This window comes from Misgurnus anguillicaudatus, unplaced genomic scaffold (genome assembly GCF_027580225.2).
Source record: "Misgurnus anguillicaudatus unplaced genomic scaffold, ASM2758022v2 HiC_scaffold_33, whole genome shotgun sequence".
Taxonomy (NCBI): Eukaryota; Metazoa; Chordata; class Actinopteri; order Cypriniformes; family Cobitidae; genus Misgurnus; species Misgurnus anguillicaudatus.
Window position 1 is genome coordinate 7,728,105 of NW_027395283.1, and position 18,578 is coordinate 7,746,682.

At 34.9% G+C, this 18,578-nt stretch overlaps 1 pseudogene; it reads right to left on the reverse strand.

Moving 5' to 3' along the window:
* The window catches only part of LOC129437241 (NACHT, LRR and PYD domains-containing protein 3-like), a 175,337-nt pseudogene that overhangs the window by 3,115 nt on the left and 153,644 nt on the right, over nucleotides 1-18,578 (reverse strand).

The following is an 18,578-nucleotide window of genomic DNA, read 5'->3' on the forward strand; positions in this document are numbered from 1 at the left end:
AAAAGGTTATTAATAATAATAAAGGTTATTTCATTGATTTGTATTATTTTAATATTTTAAAGTGTTTATTTAAAGTACCTGCATCCTGGAGATGTTTGTGTTTGATCCATGATGAAGCTGCAGAGGTGAATCTGATCAATCTGATCTCCACAACTGATACTGAATGAAAATAACATTCAGACACAAAATAAACTTAAAATCAGAGTGAATAAACACACATTATAATTCAGATAAATGAATCCTGAGTGTTGAAGAAACAACTGCGTCAACACAACATTTCCTCACATTAACACAATATTAACACAAATTAAATTAAGAATTATGATAAGAAAACTTTCAATAAATGACACTAACATTAAGATAAGAAACAAAAATATAAATGAATAAAAATTTATAGAAACTATGAATGATGAAGTAAAAAGTGTCTGATCTCATCTGAACAACAATGTAAAAGACTGAACTCATAGAAACATGAAAGATGTCATTAAAAATCTGAGTTATTCATCAAATATTCATCTTTAAACTCTTCCTGAAATACAAGTGAAAACATTACTATTGTGTTGATTAAAAATTAATGTCATCTTGATTTATGTTTAAAACATAACATAAATTATGATTTTACTTAAACACAAAGCTATAAGCAGTAAATTCAAAAAAATGAAAATAATGTTGAAGTCTCTTAATGTTTTCAACGACTTTAAATATTGATAGATCAACTTGTTGAGAGAAATTTTAAGATAAGAAATGATTGAATTTAAAAGAGTCGTATTATTTGGATTTAAATTATACCAATCTACCTATTTATGTAACATACTTAAAACAGTTATGATCAGTCTTGAAGAAAAAAATTCATGACTAACTTTTAAGACTAGTCTTAAAGTTTTATGCAACCGGCCACTGAACACTCGCTGTCATCACAATCTGACTGGATTCACTTTCTCAAAATACTACAACTTTTACATCAACTACACACACAAAAATACCTGTAAAGCTGTTTATACATGTTATATTAATCACTATGATCATCGATATGTTAATAAATCAACTCTACCTGTTTAAAATGGCGGAAGATAAACACGAAACAATTTACTTTCACTTTCATCTGTGACGTCACTATTGTATGAGGAAGTGTTTGAGGTGTTTCTCCCTCTGCTGACAGTAAACAAACATTAAACATCTGATTACAAATAATTTAACACATTTAATTTATAAACGAGACTTAATCATTAATGTGAGTCAATATGTTTACATTCACTGCATGAAACAAAGAGCACATCAGCATTAACAATAATTAAACTTAAATCAAAATTAATCCTCTTTTGTTTAACTAATGTAAACCTAATAAAGTCATATGAGTTTAATATAATGTAGACTAAGTGATATTTTATTATTTGTGTGAACTACATTTAAACATTCATGTATTTATCATAGTGTGAACTTTATCAAGTGTTTGCTTTAATAATCACAGCGAGGTCTTAAAAAACACACACTTTTAGTTTAAAAGATTAATTGTAGATAAAATATAATTGTGCTAACATAAACATTTCATTGAATAAAAAGACAAAATATCAGGATAATTATCAGACATTAAACATTAAAAGATGTAAAGAAAACTCCGCCTCCACTGCCACCTACAGGACATTTGTGTTATTACAGTTATTCTGCAGTGTGTCATAGACAATAGAAACATTATTCACAGTTTCTTTATTTTCTCCACTGAAATCTAAAGTGTGTGTTGAATGTGCAGATGAATGAAATGTATAAGATAAGTGATGGTGCTGTTCTCAGATCAGATGCAGGGACACTGAGAAACATCAGCACCAGCACATCCGGCCTGTATCAGTGCACTGCGTCAAACATCATAGGAAAGAGCACCTGTGTCCTTAACCTGCAGGTTGTAGCACGTAAGTGTGTAAGGAGAGACATTACAGACACAAAGACTGTCACATGATCAGATATGAGGTCTGATCACAGCTCTGTCTCGTATCACAGCTCAGACACAGAGTGTGGGTCTGATCACCGGCCGGCACCATCGACACGAGCGTTCTGGCTGTGATCATCTGATGTCTGCTGGTCACACATGTAGATTATACAGGACCCTTGAGAAAGATTTTGGTAGATTTTCATTCCAAATGGTTGGAAATTTATCCTGTAACAACTTCACAAACTACCATCATGAAAATGAGACAGTGTTTTAGCACACATGGATCGCCTAAAATGATAGTGACCCCCGTTTCAAATCTCGACCTTTCCTTGATGAGACCACCCATGACACAATCTTCAAGAGTCTAACTGAGAGAATTCTGGATGATTGTTCACAGACTGTTCAGGTATTTGATTGTTTTAATATTAATATAATAAAAATAAAGTGCTGTGTAAATCAGTTTAATTAAAGTCAGTATTTACTATAGTATCCTCTAGCATTAACTATAGTTAACTCATCAACTGAAGTAAATAGTATAGTAAACATTTGTATTTACTCTAGTAAAGCCATAGTAAAATGTAGTATGCTGTAGAAGATTTTAGTAATTACTACACTTTGTTAATTTATTATATTACAGTATTCTGGATTTGTTGTGTTTTAAATCTACCTTGTGTCTGTATGACTTGTATGGAGATCTCTCTGAATCACATGATTTGGGTTCACAGCAACAGCTTTCAAATGCAGATGTCACACTTCAATCAACTCCAGACTTTAACATGCTTCATTTATGAGGAAATCATTTAAAAAAATAGACAATAAATGTGCATAAAACAGCTTTTAAGTCAACTGTCCCATTACTTTTGACCCCTTTAAAAAGGAGGAGCTACATATTAAACAGCTGTAATTCCTAAATCCTTCAGCCAGTTTGGTTGTGAATACTCTCTAAATACAGGTAAGAGTCTGCACTTTAAGACAATATTCATTACATCAGTAGGACTGTTATCAGGACGACATACAACTGATGTCTGCACAATTAATATCAGTAATATCAGATGAAACATTTGATTTGTTTTCTGTGTTTATAAGATTTAAAAATGATTGCATTGTGATTTTATTTACATTTCATTCAGTGTCTGAACTTTTTTGTAATTGATCACATAATCATCAAAAAGTCCTGCAGTCAGATCCTGAAGAACACAAAAACAAAGACGTCCAATATTTGGATTTAGAGATAAATGAGCTGCGAGTCTTCAATGTTGTGCTGAACTTGAACACATTTCAGTTTAAGATGAAGTTAAAAACCCCAACAGTGTAGAAGAAGAGGAATCTTGTCAGTATTTACTTCAGTTTATGATCCTATGAGATTTCTTGCTCCTCTTACACTGACTGATAAATCACTCTTATAGGAAATGTGTAGACAGAAGCTGAGTTAGGATGAAGATTTACCTCCAACACTTCAAAGTCAGATTTAGATAAAGTCACAGATCAGATCCTGTACTGAATAATCAACTCATACGGTTAAGAGGAAGTGATGTCACTATTGTGTCTTCTTATAGACCATCAGATCATACTGAAGATCAGACATCTTTACATCTTTAATCATCATCTGTAAGGCCTAAAACTGAAAGAGAAAGTCAATCAGATATGAGATCATCATCAGTGTCAGATGAAGAGATAGAAAAACAAACTATTAGTGCTGTCAGTCAGTGATAGAAATGAAATCTTCAACATAATAAACATGTCAACAATCTGTTTATCACATACACATGAGCTACAACAATACAAAAACACATTTCATCTATTTCCTCTGAATATTTGATGTCAATGTAAGAGATGAATGTATTGATATGTATGTAGTATAATATAATGACACACTGACAGTTTTATGAGTTCACACACAAACAGTAAGAAAATGAAGGTGATGCTTTATTTTAAAAGTCCTGGAGGTTGACAGTCGTGTAAATAAAGAGAAACAGCATCAATGTCAAAGCTCGACAGAGAGTTGTGTGAAGTGTCCATCAGATTTTAAGAGTTGACTTTCTCTTCTTTTTTCTAATCTTCATCTCTATCATTTATCATCTGTACTTTGTGTTTATCTGTTGTGTATATATTGTGTTTGTGTTGTTATTTATGTCTGTATTCTGATGATTTGATAAATAATGCTTAAAACATGAAATAAAACACAAGTTGTTATAAAAAGAGTTTAAGATGAACATCTAGTCAAGTGTGCATAACTATAGGGGCGTCGGCCTATCAAACAAACCCCATTAACAAACATCATATATAATGTGTAAGAAGAGTAAGATCACAGTATTAAATCATGGAGTGAACAAACTCAACATCACAGTTAGTAAACAGACTCAGACATTGGATTAAATTCTTATTGTGTTTATATGACAAAGCATCAAGTGTTGTTCATGTACACTTCATATTTTCTGTTTGTTGGGTTTAAAGGATACACAGACTATAACAGCAGCAGATCAATTTACATTTATTTCTAATATTTATATTCTAGGATTTAAATGACACTGCATGAGTTTACTTTAAACATTTATTTAAATGAGCTCTACTCACCGTACTGACAGTAGTTTATAATGTGGATCATCTTTTAGATCAGAGATCAGCTTCACTCCTGAACGTGTGAGATTATTACAGGACAGATCCAGTTTTCTCAGGTGTGATGATGGGTTTGATCTAAGAGCTGAAGTCAGAGCAACACAACCTTCACGTGTGATATAACAATCCCTCAACCTGTAGAGAACAGAGACTTTATGTGAATGATACAAAACTACAAAGTTTGTCCACAAATCTGTAACCTCCATCTCTTCATGTAATGTTCCTCTTTCAATCCCTCAGTAACTGAGACACTGTGTGTTTAAATGTCAAATAAATCCATCACACAGCTGACTATTAGTGTTAGATGTCCTAAACCACATGAACATTTCTTCATAAATCTGTATTGAGTTCATGACTCACACTTGTAATTCTCATCAGGTATTTGATGTAAAAATCTTCCTCTATTACAGGAGGAATATCAGCTGGAGATAACATAACTCTGATCTTACATTTAAAGATGTTACAGTGTTTAAAGATCAATTTCACTCAATCTATAAAAACATTATTAATGTGTGTGTCAGTGTCAATGATGGATCAATGTTTTTAATTATACAACAGTTCTTTCTGGTTCTCGAATCTGATTGGCTAAGAGCCATACAATATTGTACTGATAACGGAACAGTAACCGGTTCACCTATCGTATCATTCTGCAACCTAGTGAATGCAGGTCCAAAACAGGCTCATCTCTGAATGGAAAAACACAGACGCCCTGTTTTGAATCACTCTCCGTGTGTCACATTAGTTCACTAGCTCATAAATCAGTCTGTGAATCCCCAATCGGAAGTTATTATTCCGCTCTTGGATGTTACGTTTAAATTAATGGGATTAATGTCTTGTCACATTGTGTGGACGATTAACACTTGGAAAGAGGAATATACCCAGCAAACACAGAACGTTCCCCTAACGTTAGTTTTTGGTTATTCTAACGTTTTCCTAACGTTATTCTAACGTTTTCCTAACGTTATTCTAACGTTTTCCTAACGTTAGGAAAACGTTAAAATAACCTAAAAATAACGTTCTATTTCTGTAAAGAAAACTTTCCTGGCTAACCAAAAACAAACCTTGGAAAATAACGTTATGAGAACCAAAAACTAACGTTAGGGGAACGTTTTGAGAACAAAAAACTAACGTTAGGGGAACGTTTTGGGAACCAAAAATTGTTAGCTGGGTAAACACTCGTTTTTTTCAGGACCTATTATCTCTTATCAGAACGCGAAAACACCGTGGAACTGCAGGTAAGCACCGCAGCTTTTAAATGTGGACATTGATCATTTACTTTATCGTGACGTGACTATTAAAACATGTTATGAGATATCGCTGTACAAAAGGCCACACTTTAATGACAATGGCGCCCTCTGCTGGACATTTTATGCTACTTAACATGTGTTCTAATATGTGTTAATCACATGACTTAAACTCGTCATTTCATTGGTAGACGTTAACTAAACTATATCGTTCATGTTCGGACATGTCTAAATAGTCTCGCGTAGCCAGACCTGAAGGTCTGGTGTTTTTCGCTGCTTTTTCTGGACAAAGCCCGCCCACGAGCTGTTTGACCGACATGTCAAACAACCAATCACAGTTTGTTTCATCTAGCGTCACGTTTCGGACTCCCCACAATAACGAGCCGGCTGGCAACAAGTCAGTTATTGAAATAACCAGCCGCAACCAAATAGTATCTAAATAAACAACATTACTCACCATAGGACAACGTTGAGCACTTCATCAACAGCCACACCAATGAGACGATCCTGTTAAACCTCTGTTTGAATCTCTCCACTTTTTAACACATACAAGCAATTCAGGAGAACCAAACTTTTAAACTCCACTAACTGCCTTAAAGAAAACTCTTGGACGTCTTTTAGAGAGTCGATGCCGCAAACTATGCATATTTTTGAGAATCCAATGTTTAGCTGATCATTATTATCCATGTGAACACAACTGATTCTCTTCCTCAATGGAGCGTCAGAGCTTTGTTTTCCAGGGACTGAAACTAATCGCGACACTCGCGTCTCCTGGAAATCCGTTTTTTCCAACCAATCAAAGACGACTTTAACATTCTCACAGGGTTTCCAGAAAAGTGTACGAAAAACATCAGACGTTCAGCCAACAGTTTGTGGGCGTGACGTCTGAGGCTGAGACTAATGTCTAAAAGCTAGAAAGTTCGCACAAGTTGTTGTCTATCGTGACTGGCTGCTATCTGGTCTATTCCTAACAGTTTGTTAGTATTGTGTGCGTACATTTAAAAAGTAAGTAGCGTAATATTTCTTTAATCTGTTAGATTTGATTTCATTGTGTTATTAGTGCTACTAAATGTTTATTTATACTATTTAAGTATTATTCAGTGCACACATAATCTTGATTGTAAGTTAATATCAATGTAAACATGTTAGATAAGACTTTGATAGCAATTATTCTGATTATTACTTAGAGATGTTTATTTTACTAATTGAATGATTGAGTTAAAGTGAATATTTACCAATCTAAGGTAATTTACACATACTGTAATGATGTGAAGACATTCTAATGCTATTGCATTATTACTTTCTAATGTTTAAAGGAGCGGTGAATCAAAAACTCAATTTTAACTTGATAATTTGTTATATGAGAGGTCATCACACTTAAATGAACATCCTGCAAGTTTCAGAACTGAAAACGTCCGTGCTACTGAAATATAACCGTTTTTGGCACCAAGCCAGCTAAACACTCCAGTCTAAAATTTGGAAATCTATGACGTCAAAATAGAATTGAAACACCTCCCCATAACCAAAAGGACACGTCTACTTTTGTAGCCCCGCCCACAGCTTCGCGTGACAAACGTGTGTCTCAGTAAGTAAACATGTCTTTAAAGATTGACAAATTTAACCAAAATGACTTTTTAAATACATTTTTTCTGAGAGACTTTTATTTTGACGCGGTGATCTGTTATGATACCATGGAAACGCATTTTCGGTTGTGGAAGAACCGCGTGGGAACAACACAGAAGCTAAATACTTCAATTCGGAGGCTTGAAACATAACATAAGCAATATGCGTGGATAAAGTTTGCTTTTGAAGAAGTTCCAGCTTGTGTGGGGAGTGTTTGTTAACGTTGTGTGTACACGGATTCATTTGTAAAGAAGTCGATGCTGGATTTGCAGAGAGACTGTGATTAAAAGCACCACCTATATTGGATCTGACAACAATGACACAGCAGTATAATCAGTGTTGGGAGTAACGCATTACAAAATATAATATATTACAGTAATATATTAGTTTTTGCTGTAACGCAGTAATATAACGCATTACTAATAAAATTTTGGTAATATTTTACTCGTTACAGTCTTAGTAACGCACGCGTTACAACAATGCATTAAAAAAATAGACCGTGTTATTTTTATTTTTTATTTTTGACCAATGCGCACGATCAGCATCCACACAGGAAAAAGCTGCGGATAAAATAGGCTGCGTCCCAAACCGCATACTTCCATACTGTATAGTAGGTGAAAAGCACTACTTCTCGTACTCTTTGCCTACTATATAGAATGGAAGTAGGCGGTTTGGGACGCAGCGTATGGCTGTTTCCAGGTGTTGTATGCAGCATGTTCATTTTTACTTTAATTTTGTATTTAAAATGCGATTTGGACGCGGTGCGCGTTAAATATAGACGCGTTTCTTAAAGAGCTGAATCTGGGAAGTCCGTGGCTGTGTAAGGATTGACGAAAATGGTCGCAATCAGGTCCGATATAGCGCTGCACACGCATAATTTTGCACCAAGTAAAAGCAACAGAAAGTTTCTATCGGTCTCCCATGCTGCTTGAACCTCAGAAGTAAATAGACTTTTAGAAATCTTGCCAGTAAAATCCATATCACACCAGCAATGACAAGGTAAGCTAACGTTGCTATGGTTACAGTCCATATACATAATAGATTGCTAGGCTATTACTATGCTATCTACAGTTTTATTACAAACAGTAACCAAAACTACAACGTAACATTAGTGTAGACTTAAACATGGTTATCTAAATAGAACATTGAAACATCACTGTTTAAAGTTTTTACCAGCCTTTGTATGGGAACCTATATTCATTGTTTGGCAAAAAGCAGTGTGTTTGTCTGTTTTATTAAGCAATGATATGTTAGCCTACATGTAATCCTTATATTGGACTGAAATGAGCTGTATTCCTTGAGGCCTAATCCTCCAATAGCACTTTTTGATAAGTTGTGTCAACCCATGTATGCCAGGTTTGTGCTGTGAATCTGAATTAAAAGTGAATAAAAAAAAAAAGAAATGAAAAAAGGTCGCGTCTTGCCATGTTATAGTCTATAGGTTGCATTATAGTTGGCTCTATTGTGTTTGGTATGTGTACCATAATTTACCAGACTTTTACCAGATCATTTGTCTATGTTTTTGATTCTGACAGTGATTGTTACTGTATTTTGCCATAAGTCTTCACTGTGCCTATTCAAAGCTCGAGGGCCAACACATAACTTCTAGATTTATAAGCATCAATTAACTACATATTAACATTTTATAATGCCAGGTCATACTTCTGTTATTTTGATGAAAGTAACTCAAAAGTAACGAAAAAGTAGTGTAACTCATTACAGTTCAGAGACAGTAATATTGTAATGTAACTAATTACTTTCAAATGACAGTAATTTGTAATATATAATGTAGTGTTGTCACGATACCAAAAATATAGTTTCGGTGCCGATACCAAGCCAAGAATCGCGGTTCCGATACTTTTCGATACTTTTCATGAAAAGGGAGAAACACTCTCAAATCTCATTGCTGCGCATTATTTTAAAACCAGGACAACATTCTAATAATATAACACACTAATAAATGAACATATGAACAGCAGATATATTAAACATTTGAACAAAATATAAAAAACATCTCTATATGCAGTGGTTATAGTGATAACTGCTAACATTTACTTAACCATAACATTACCATAATTAATAGGAAATAATGAGCCTTAATAATAACCATGTTATTTAAGCTGTGATATATGGATTAATATAGGCTAATGTTTCCTGTACTTCAACGTCTGATTTATCTGTGGTTAACTTTATATTTGAGTCCATAATTTCTTACAATGCTTTTCACAAATGAAATACACCTCCTTTGTGTAGGTCTGTAGTCTTTAAATGCTTTAATATAATAACCTAATATAAATAAATCACTGACAAACATGCACATGCTCTGCTTATAATCATATAGCCTATAGATCATTTTAGCTGATGTTTTGTATGCTTTATTTAAGCAGCTTGCAAATTATTAACATTATTTATGAAAGTTGCGTTTTTAGATATGTTGAATTAGCCGTTTACTAATTACTCCATTCATTTTGAGGAGTTTAAAAAAATCATTGAGTGCATGTCGAGTATTCATTAAAATAGCGGAGAAACGGTTTAGTGAAACAAACTGAAAGAAAATGACAACAGTATATCAGAAGCATATACGAGCTCCGCTGCCTATCGCTCACGCACCGTGCGCGTGGATCATCTCTTTATGACGCACGCGCGATCAGCGGAAGCTCGCGTTGCGGACCAAAGCGCGAGAATAAACAAAGCTTGAAGGCAAGATAACGCATCCTGTTGCATTTCAGAAGTTTTCAGAAGCTGCAGCGGGCAGTATCACTTAGTGCTCGCACATGCAGACATCTCGCTGTTGTGTTTGTCACATGACAGCTGCAGTTTGGCTGCGTGTGTGAGGAGAAAAAACACAGACGTCCACAGGGAGACAATGGAAACGTGCGTTGCACACACCAACATGAAATGTGTCACTTACAAATCTGGGATGCGTTCATTCTTAAAAGTATCGATACTAATTAGTTTAGGAACCGTGACGTTATTTATTTCCGAGAATCGCGGTACTTTTGAAGTATCGATGCATCGTGCAACACTAATATAATGTATTACACTTTGAAAGTAACTTTCCCAACACTGAGTATAATACACAGTAAGACATTTTACTTTATTTAAGTTACTGCGTTTCACTATTGCTTAAGAGATCGCTTGATATGTCCTGTTGTAACATCCGTGTCTAAACACGTTTGTTTGACTGTTTTAATTTACTAAAAACATTAATCGATTAATAAAGGTGCAACACTTAACAATACGACTGTAATTTAAAGGTAGAAATATACAAAGTTAGTTATAAGGAAAGATTTATCAGCCGCAGTTTAGATTCTGATGCCCGTTTACTGTGTTGTATACGGTAATTTAGGCGAGTTCTGTTTGAAAGGTCAAACACTCAACAAAGCTTATTTTTTATCATATAACTGTGGTATTTAACATTACGTAAATGTAAAAGCAACCTCACAAGCACAATAGAAATATACAAAGTTATTGATAAGGATTTATTAGCCGCAGTTTAGATTCTGATGCACGCTTACTGTGTTTTATACGGTAATTTAGTCACGTCGAGTTTTGTTTCTACTTTAAAGGAACAGTATGTAAGAAATTTATATCAATTAATCATAAAATGTCCCTGATATGTCACTAGACATTAAGAAATCATTCTCATTTCAAATACTTATATCACTGAAAACAGTGGTTTGGCCAGGATATTGTCATTTAAAAAGTGGAGTTGCAGCCCTCAACTGATGTTTATGTTGTCATTTTGTGTATTGGCCACCAGTTGTATGATTGCAGTACCAGTTTTAGCCACTAGTTTTGTTATTGCAATACCAGTTTTGGCCACAATCCTACATACTGTTCCTTTAATATACGTATTGTCATTTATGTGTATCATCTTTAGCACCCAGAATCTTTTGTGGCTCAAACATATTTGTGTTCGGCTGCTATTTTTATCACATTAATGTTTTTAAAACATTTCCCCACATGTAATGACGGGGAATGAAGCTGTCCAATCATAGCAGTGGGTGTTTACGTTCAGGTCTTCAATGCGGCCCGCCCCTTCAAACGAACCATTTCTCCAGAGAGCCACTAAACCATGTTACAAAATAGCCTATTACTTTTTGAATGTAAAAACCATGTGGACATCATAAGTAGACATCAGACAACAGTATAAAACAATAAAATCAACAAATTCACCGCCCCTTTAATTATTACTGTTTCTTATTCTTATTGTGCTCACAATTTTCTTTATTATGCTTTTGCAGAACCACACACATATACATAAGCATCTGTACCTATTGGAATTGGAAACAGTAAAGTTGTTTAATAAGGACATGGACCGAGTGATTTATTGTTCTGTCTGAACATTCTGCAGCGGTTGCCATACAATTTAAACGGCACCTTTTCACTTTCATACAATCGCCACTGATATATTTATAAGCAGCATGCAAAAACATCTCTCTGACACTTATAAAAAACGTTTTATATAGTACTGACAAGAACAAAGTTTAATAATAATAATCGAGTGCTCGTATCACGTTAAGAATAAATGAGAAAGCAATAGTAACGTTATACAAGTAGTTTTATTAACTTTTTCTTTGCGCCAAAACAATAACAACACAAAAGACACTAAATATAAATAAAAAAACAAGTACTAGTTTGATCATGACACCAAATACTGCTGATTTGATCTCATTTTGATGATCATAAACAAACAAGGCCAACATGAGAGCCAGGGAATCCCTTTCAGAGATGTAGCCCAGAGAGGGCGGTGGTCAGCGGGGCGAGTGAACACTGACGTCCGCTCATGCTTTGGTTCTCATTCGTACCGGATCTCACTAAGCAAACGTTCAAACAAGCGCTATCTTTACTAATCGACTGCAGATTTAAATATAATACATATATATTCTCGACTGAACTAATCTTAAAACTACACTTTGTGACCAAGAAATTGTAATATTTTAAAACTGCGAATCCGTCCATTGAGTTAATATGAGATTCAAAGCAGCCGAAAGTGTTACCTGTCATTCTGGCCGCCCTCAAATCCGTGGCGGAAGAAGTAGTTCTCAAACAAAGAGGCTTTTAAAATAACTCCGTTGTTGTTTTCTAGTTTTCGTTTTTCAAACATGTGCCGTCGAACTGTTGTATAAAAGCATTATTGCTCTCGGAGTCGTGTGATATAGCTCTATATTATCACGGCTGTGATTGCCTACACTGAAAAAAATGATTCATTGAATTTAATCAATTTTTTTTAAGGTAAGTGGTTGCAATCAATTTATTTAAGCTACATTTAAACAAAAAAGATTAGTAACGTAAAACAAAATATAAAACTTTTGTTTAAATGTAGCTTAAATAAATTGATTGCAACCACTTACCTTAAAAAAATTGATTAAATTCAATGAATCATTTTTTTCAGTGTACGGCCTCGTGCCTCTGGCCTAATCACAGCCGTGATGATATAGAGCTATATCACACTCCTACTCGAGCGATATTGCTTAATCATCTTTATAAAAACAACACGACGAGAAGAAAAACTCTTCATACACAATAATATCAGCAAAGATTTCATCAAAGAAACACCAAACTACATTTTCTGACATTTTAACAGAGGAGTTTTGTTGCACGTTGTGAAGGAAATTGAAATGAATCATAACTAATTATAACTAACATGTCTTTTCCTTACAGGTTTGAACATTTGTACTGTATGCTTTTGACAACAAAATGTGTTGAAATAGAGGAAGTACGTGTGGTTAAATGATTTCAATTTAAAACCCCATGACTTGTTAAAGCTGAGGTCATCAAGAAAGTTAATTTGGTTTTGTCTGCATGGTAACAGAGAGGAGTTTCTGAATTGCAGATATGAAGAATAAATCATATTAGAGATAAATGATGTGACTTTGTCACAGAGCCGGCCCAGCCTCTAAATGACACTTGCAATTGCAAAGGGCCTCGTGGCCAGCAGAGGGCCCCCTAAAGTCACTTAGCTAGAGGTTAAAAAAAATCATTCATCAAAAGTAACATAAAATAAATATAAATATGAATTATTTATTATTATGGCAATGTTAAAAAGGCTGTTACTTGTTATTATAGTTATTATGAAAGTTCGCTAAAAAGATCTCTTTCTTGCTGAGATTGATTGACACACAGCATCCAGCGCAGCAGCCAATCAGTGCCCGCAATCTATGTGCAGGCGAGCATCCCGCCCACAGAACGCAAGTTGAGTTGAGCCGGATCGCTGATACAGACGCAAACATTTGCTGTTGCTTTAAGGACAATTTCTTTAATGTTATGTGTGTTTGTTCGTAAATACGAAGTAAGTGGATCTTATTTGACTTCGGTAATGACCAAACCTGTGTTCTGTTTGACTTCTCTTTCTTATATTTGCCATCATAACGTGAAAAGGTTTTACATGGTAAATTAATTCTGTTACGCTTATATTTCACGTATGCCATTGTCATTTCTACATATTTATGTCATTAGTGTAATTATATTGTTAAACGTCTGAATTTAAAGTGTTTTATGTGTAAGAGTAAACAAACTCATGCGCATATGCGTGGTAGATGTCCAGACAGCGCACCGTTGTTAAACCACCTGCTAGCCTTTGCAAAAGTGTATAATGTCACTGTTCAGTGTTTAATATTTAAACTATAGCAATGCATATGACATACAGTAGCCAGCTTTGTTAGATTAATGTTATGAATGCAATGTTAATTGTTAATCTTCAATTATTAATATTATTTGCAAGTTAATTGTTATTATCCACAAACCTATGTTTGTGTCAGATTTTGCTCATCTTAAACAAGCCTATTAACTTTTGTTATGCTATTTTCGTAAGGGATAATATATAGTGAGGCGGTTGTTATAGCGAATGTTAGGTACTATTAATCTTGTTTGTGGTGTTTTAGATATTATTGTTAATTTTGTTTATTTGAAAAATGTAAACATTTAAGTGTTATATTTATTATTTTATATAATATTTTATTTAAATGTTATTCCATTAACTCTATGGGGCGGTTTCCCGGACAGTGATTAGACTAGTCCTAGACTTAAACACTTTTAAGAGCTCTCCAAACTGAAAACAACTTGCACTTACATATCTTTAAATACATCCGTGTCCTTTGTTTTACCTCAAAATGCACACAAGTAATGTTTTTAGTAAGGCATGTTTGTTAAAACTAGTTATTTTTCCTAATTAAAGTAAGGCCTAGTCCTGGATAAAGCTAATCCTGGTCCGGGAAACTGCCCCATAGTCACTTAAATTATATGTGACCCGTCACGGAAACCAGGGACACAAGTCGGCAGCACAAGTTTCGAGAAAATGAGAAACAAAGTTTTTTTTTCAAAATTTGTGATTTTCGTTTTATTGCAGAATCTGTTAGTTGAGATCACGAAGAAGCCTCTCCATGTTTGAGATAGCAGTTTATGTATATTTAAAAGCGTACATTTTGCGGTTAAAATATGCTTGTTTTCCAAAGATTCTAGCGTAAAGAGGAGGGGCGTCATTGTCTGTGTGTATATTTACATACTGTATAAGCTTGTGTTTTCGCCTCCGCCCCCAAAGGGAACAGCGTGACTACTGAATAAGGATTGTTCGCCCAAAACTGAAAATAATGTAATTAATGACTTACCATTATGTCGTTCTAAACTCGGAAGACCTCCGTTCATCTTCGGAACACAGTTTAAGATGTTTTAACATTAGATTTAGTCCGAGAGCTTTCCGTCTCCTCCATTGAAAATCTATGTACGGTTTCCATGTCCAGAAAGGTTATAAAAACATTATCAAAGTATTCCATGTGACATCAGTGGGTCAGTAAAATTGTGTTGATGCATCGAAAATACAGTTTGGTCCAAAAATAGCAAGAATTACGACTTTATTCAGCATTGTCTTCTCTTCCGGCTCGAGCGTGAAGTCACGTGACTGTAGTGACGTGGCTGCTCTGTCCCTTAGACATGTTTGCTGAGTTTTATTTATTTTTTTCAAACTTACAGCGTGCGTCTCCCCAGACTGTAAATGAAGCTCGGGCGCACAAAACAAAAGAAATATAAAAGAAGCTGGGGCGGAACAAATAACAGTCAACCGCATATACGTCAGCCGCGTCACTGACTTTATGGGGCGCCGCAGTCGGATGACGTCAAAGTACCGCGAGAGCTCTTTAAGAAATCTTACGGAGTAGTTTAATTTCGACTCGCTCTCGCGGTACTCTGACGTCATCCGACTGCGGCGCCCCATAAAGTCAGTGATGCGGCTGACTGTTATTTGTCCAAACACACAGAAGTTAAACAGAGATCGTTGTATTCTTTATATAATTGGCTACATGTTTTGTCTATCAATATTTTCCATGAAGTTGTTGGCTGATGGAGGAACGAGCGAGCGATTGGTAACATCTCTTAAGGACTACACGTTTTCGACGGTGCTGTTTTTGGATTATCTATTATTTTAAATACAAACTTTGAAGGCGGGTTCATGTGTTTAATAGCGGAGTGTAATCTGATATACCCTTACATGTGACGATGTAAATAGTCCTCAGATTGTATATTATATTGTATTACCAGAAGTTCATGAGAAATAGACTATATATATCTATATTTCACGGATTATACGCATTTGTGGACAAAAATCATTGGATGATTCACACATCTGAAACAGACTGGATTCGACTTGTGATCCCCGCAAAGGTAACGTTAAAAGTCCTGTTTATTTTTGCTTTTTGTCATTCGGACTTCTGTAATAAAATACTACATATGATGGTAGAACCTCTGTATCTCAAAACGGCTTTACAGGGGGTATGGCTTAGCTAAATGAGATGTAAATGAGCCCTATTGTCTCTCCAGCCAGGGAAAAGGGAAAGTGTTAACTTTTTTCTTTCTCAAATTTCTCAGCATTCTCTTTCTTGAATGTGTTACATTCAAATGGCCACAACTTCTCCAAATCTTATCAGATTTCCATGTGTTACACATCGTTGGAAAGCTTAGAATCTGCACTTTCAGAATCTATGAATAACTCAAAATGCCCCAGATCCGACTTGTGTCCCTACTTTCCGTGACTGGTCACATATATAGGCTGTTGTTTGTGCCTCTTAAACTCTGGTGTCAATTAAAAATGTTTATTTGATGGTCAGTGAAAATCACTTTATCAGTCTTTTTAAGTTCATCAGGGTGTGTTTGTTGCACTGCACTGCCATTCAGTTCAGTCAGTGGTATCATATTTCTCAAATCAAGAACTCAAGGGGGCACTTTCCATGATAGGAATAAACTAGTCCTAGACTAAAATAAAAGTAGGCTAAGAGCTGTCCAAACTGAAAAAAGCTTGCACTGACATATCTTAAAATACACCAGTGCCCTTTGTTTTGCCTCAAAATGCACACAAATAATGTTTTTAGTAAGGCATTTTTGTTAAAATTAGTTATGTTTTCTAATTAAACTAAGGCCGAGCCCTGTCTTAAGATATTCCCTGTCCGGGACCAACCCAAGGTCTTTTATTGTCATTCTGTAGGCTACATGTTGCCACATAAGAACGAAATACGTACTCAGGACCAGCAATGTAAAAAAGATCATTAACATACAGTATACATAGAATAATTAAAACATAATTTAATAGACACATTAAAAAAAAATAACATATTAGATATAATATGTGCAGTATAGTAATAAGGTAGTCATTGCTTTTCTTTAGGCCTTACTTAAAACGGTCAAAGGGGCCCCCGACCAAATTTTGCTTAGGGCCCCCAAAGGTCTAGGGCCGGCTCTGCTTTGTCATGTATCTATTCTATATAAACTCTTGTATTCTTTCTGATGAGGAGGATTCAGCCGTAATTAAATCATATTCAAAGACATTGACTGGAGTCTGTCAGGTTGAACACATGATCTTATTTCCTCAAGTGTTTGTGTTCATTAGGGTGTTTGTTCCTCATTAAAGTCTGTTCCCTCTATGTTTATAGCGTTTTCATCACGTTACATTTATAATTTATTTAAAAAGATTAAAGATTTCAATTGGTTATACTAAAAAGCAATAATATCATGTATTCTATTATACAATTTTTTTAATTTTCATATTTGACAGTTTTATGCCTTTTAACATATAGCTCTTTTCTCTTTACTCTTTGTTTTACAGTGTTTCCGCTATATACATTCAACCGTGGCGGCCCGCCACTCCTAAAACATCCCTGCCACGCCTGCGGTTGTGGATAGAAGGGATACAGCAAACGAAATCTCGTTGGATGAGCACTGTTTTATCCTAATCCTTCAACCAAACCCAACTCTAAACACAAAATTTCACACGATCGTAGGATGTATTTATATCTAATTTAGCCAGAACCGCTGTTTTCATCCTAATAATCCTACCTCCAAATCTAATCCTTAAATTTGTGGCATTTGCTGTATCCCTTCTAGACAAACCCCACAGCGGCAGCTCGCAAAAAAGCTACCGAAATGTCCGCTCTGCCAGACATGGCTGTCTAGAAATAAATTCCTTTCTGGATTCGCGCTGTTCACTCATTTATTAATAAATCTCCTAAAATATCATAATTTCCCCCATGGGTTTAGTTTCATGCACAAATAGATTTAAATCAACAGAGGATGATTAAGCTACGTCTCTGTTTTGAGAAATAATAATAAAATAAATAAGCCTATACGAAATATGTTGCACTTAAATAATTATTAAATTGACAAAACGAATAAAAAAGTATTTGAGGTTCTGTTCTTTTTTTGTGACGCGCTCTAAAACCAAAGCAGCAGAAAGCACGTCATGTTTTAATGATTATAAATAAGCACAAGGTTTTCTCCTTATTGTGAGTTTACACAAATAAAAATACATCATTTGAAGTTTCGAATGTTGTTTTACTTTTATCTTTATGATTATAAATTGAGGGTAATTTAAGCTGCAAGGTCATCACGCATATGATATTCACCGGCTCATATCTACACCAACTAACCCAACACAGCGCAGGGCTGCGAGAAAAGACATTATTAAACTTTTGATTTAACATATTACGAGTTTTTTGGACATTCATTTGGAATCACTGTACTCATATTATCCACTTATCTGGTCATTAGTTATTCAGAATATAGACTATAAGCGCAGTAGCGCGCTGCTGACCGCTCAGCTGTCCGCTCAGCTGTCAGTCAATATTCTGTGCTTTAGATCGACACTCACAAAGTTTCACATTGAATGATATGATATTTGTCCAAAA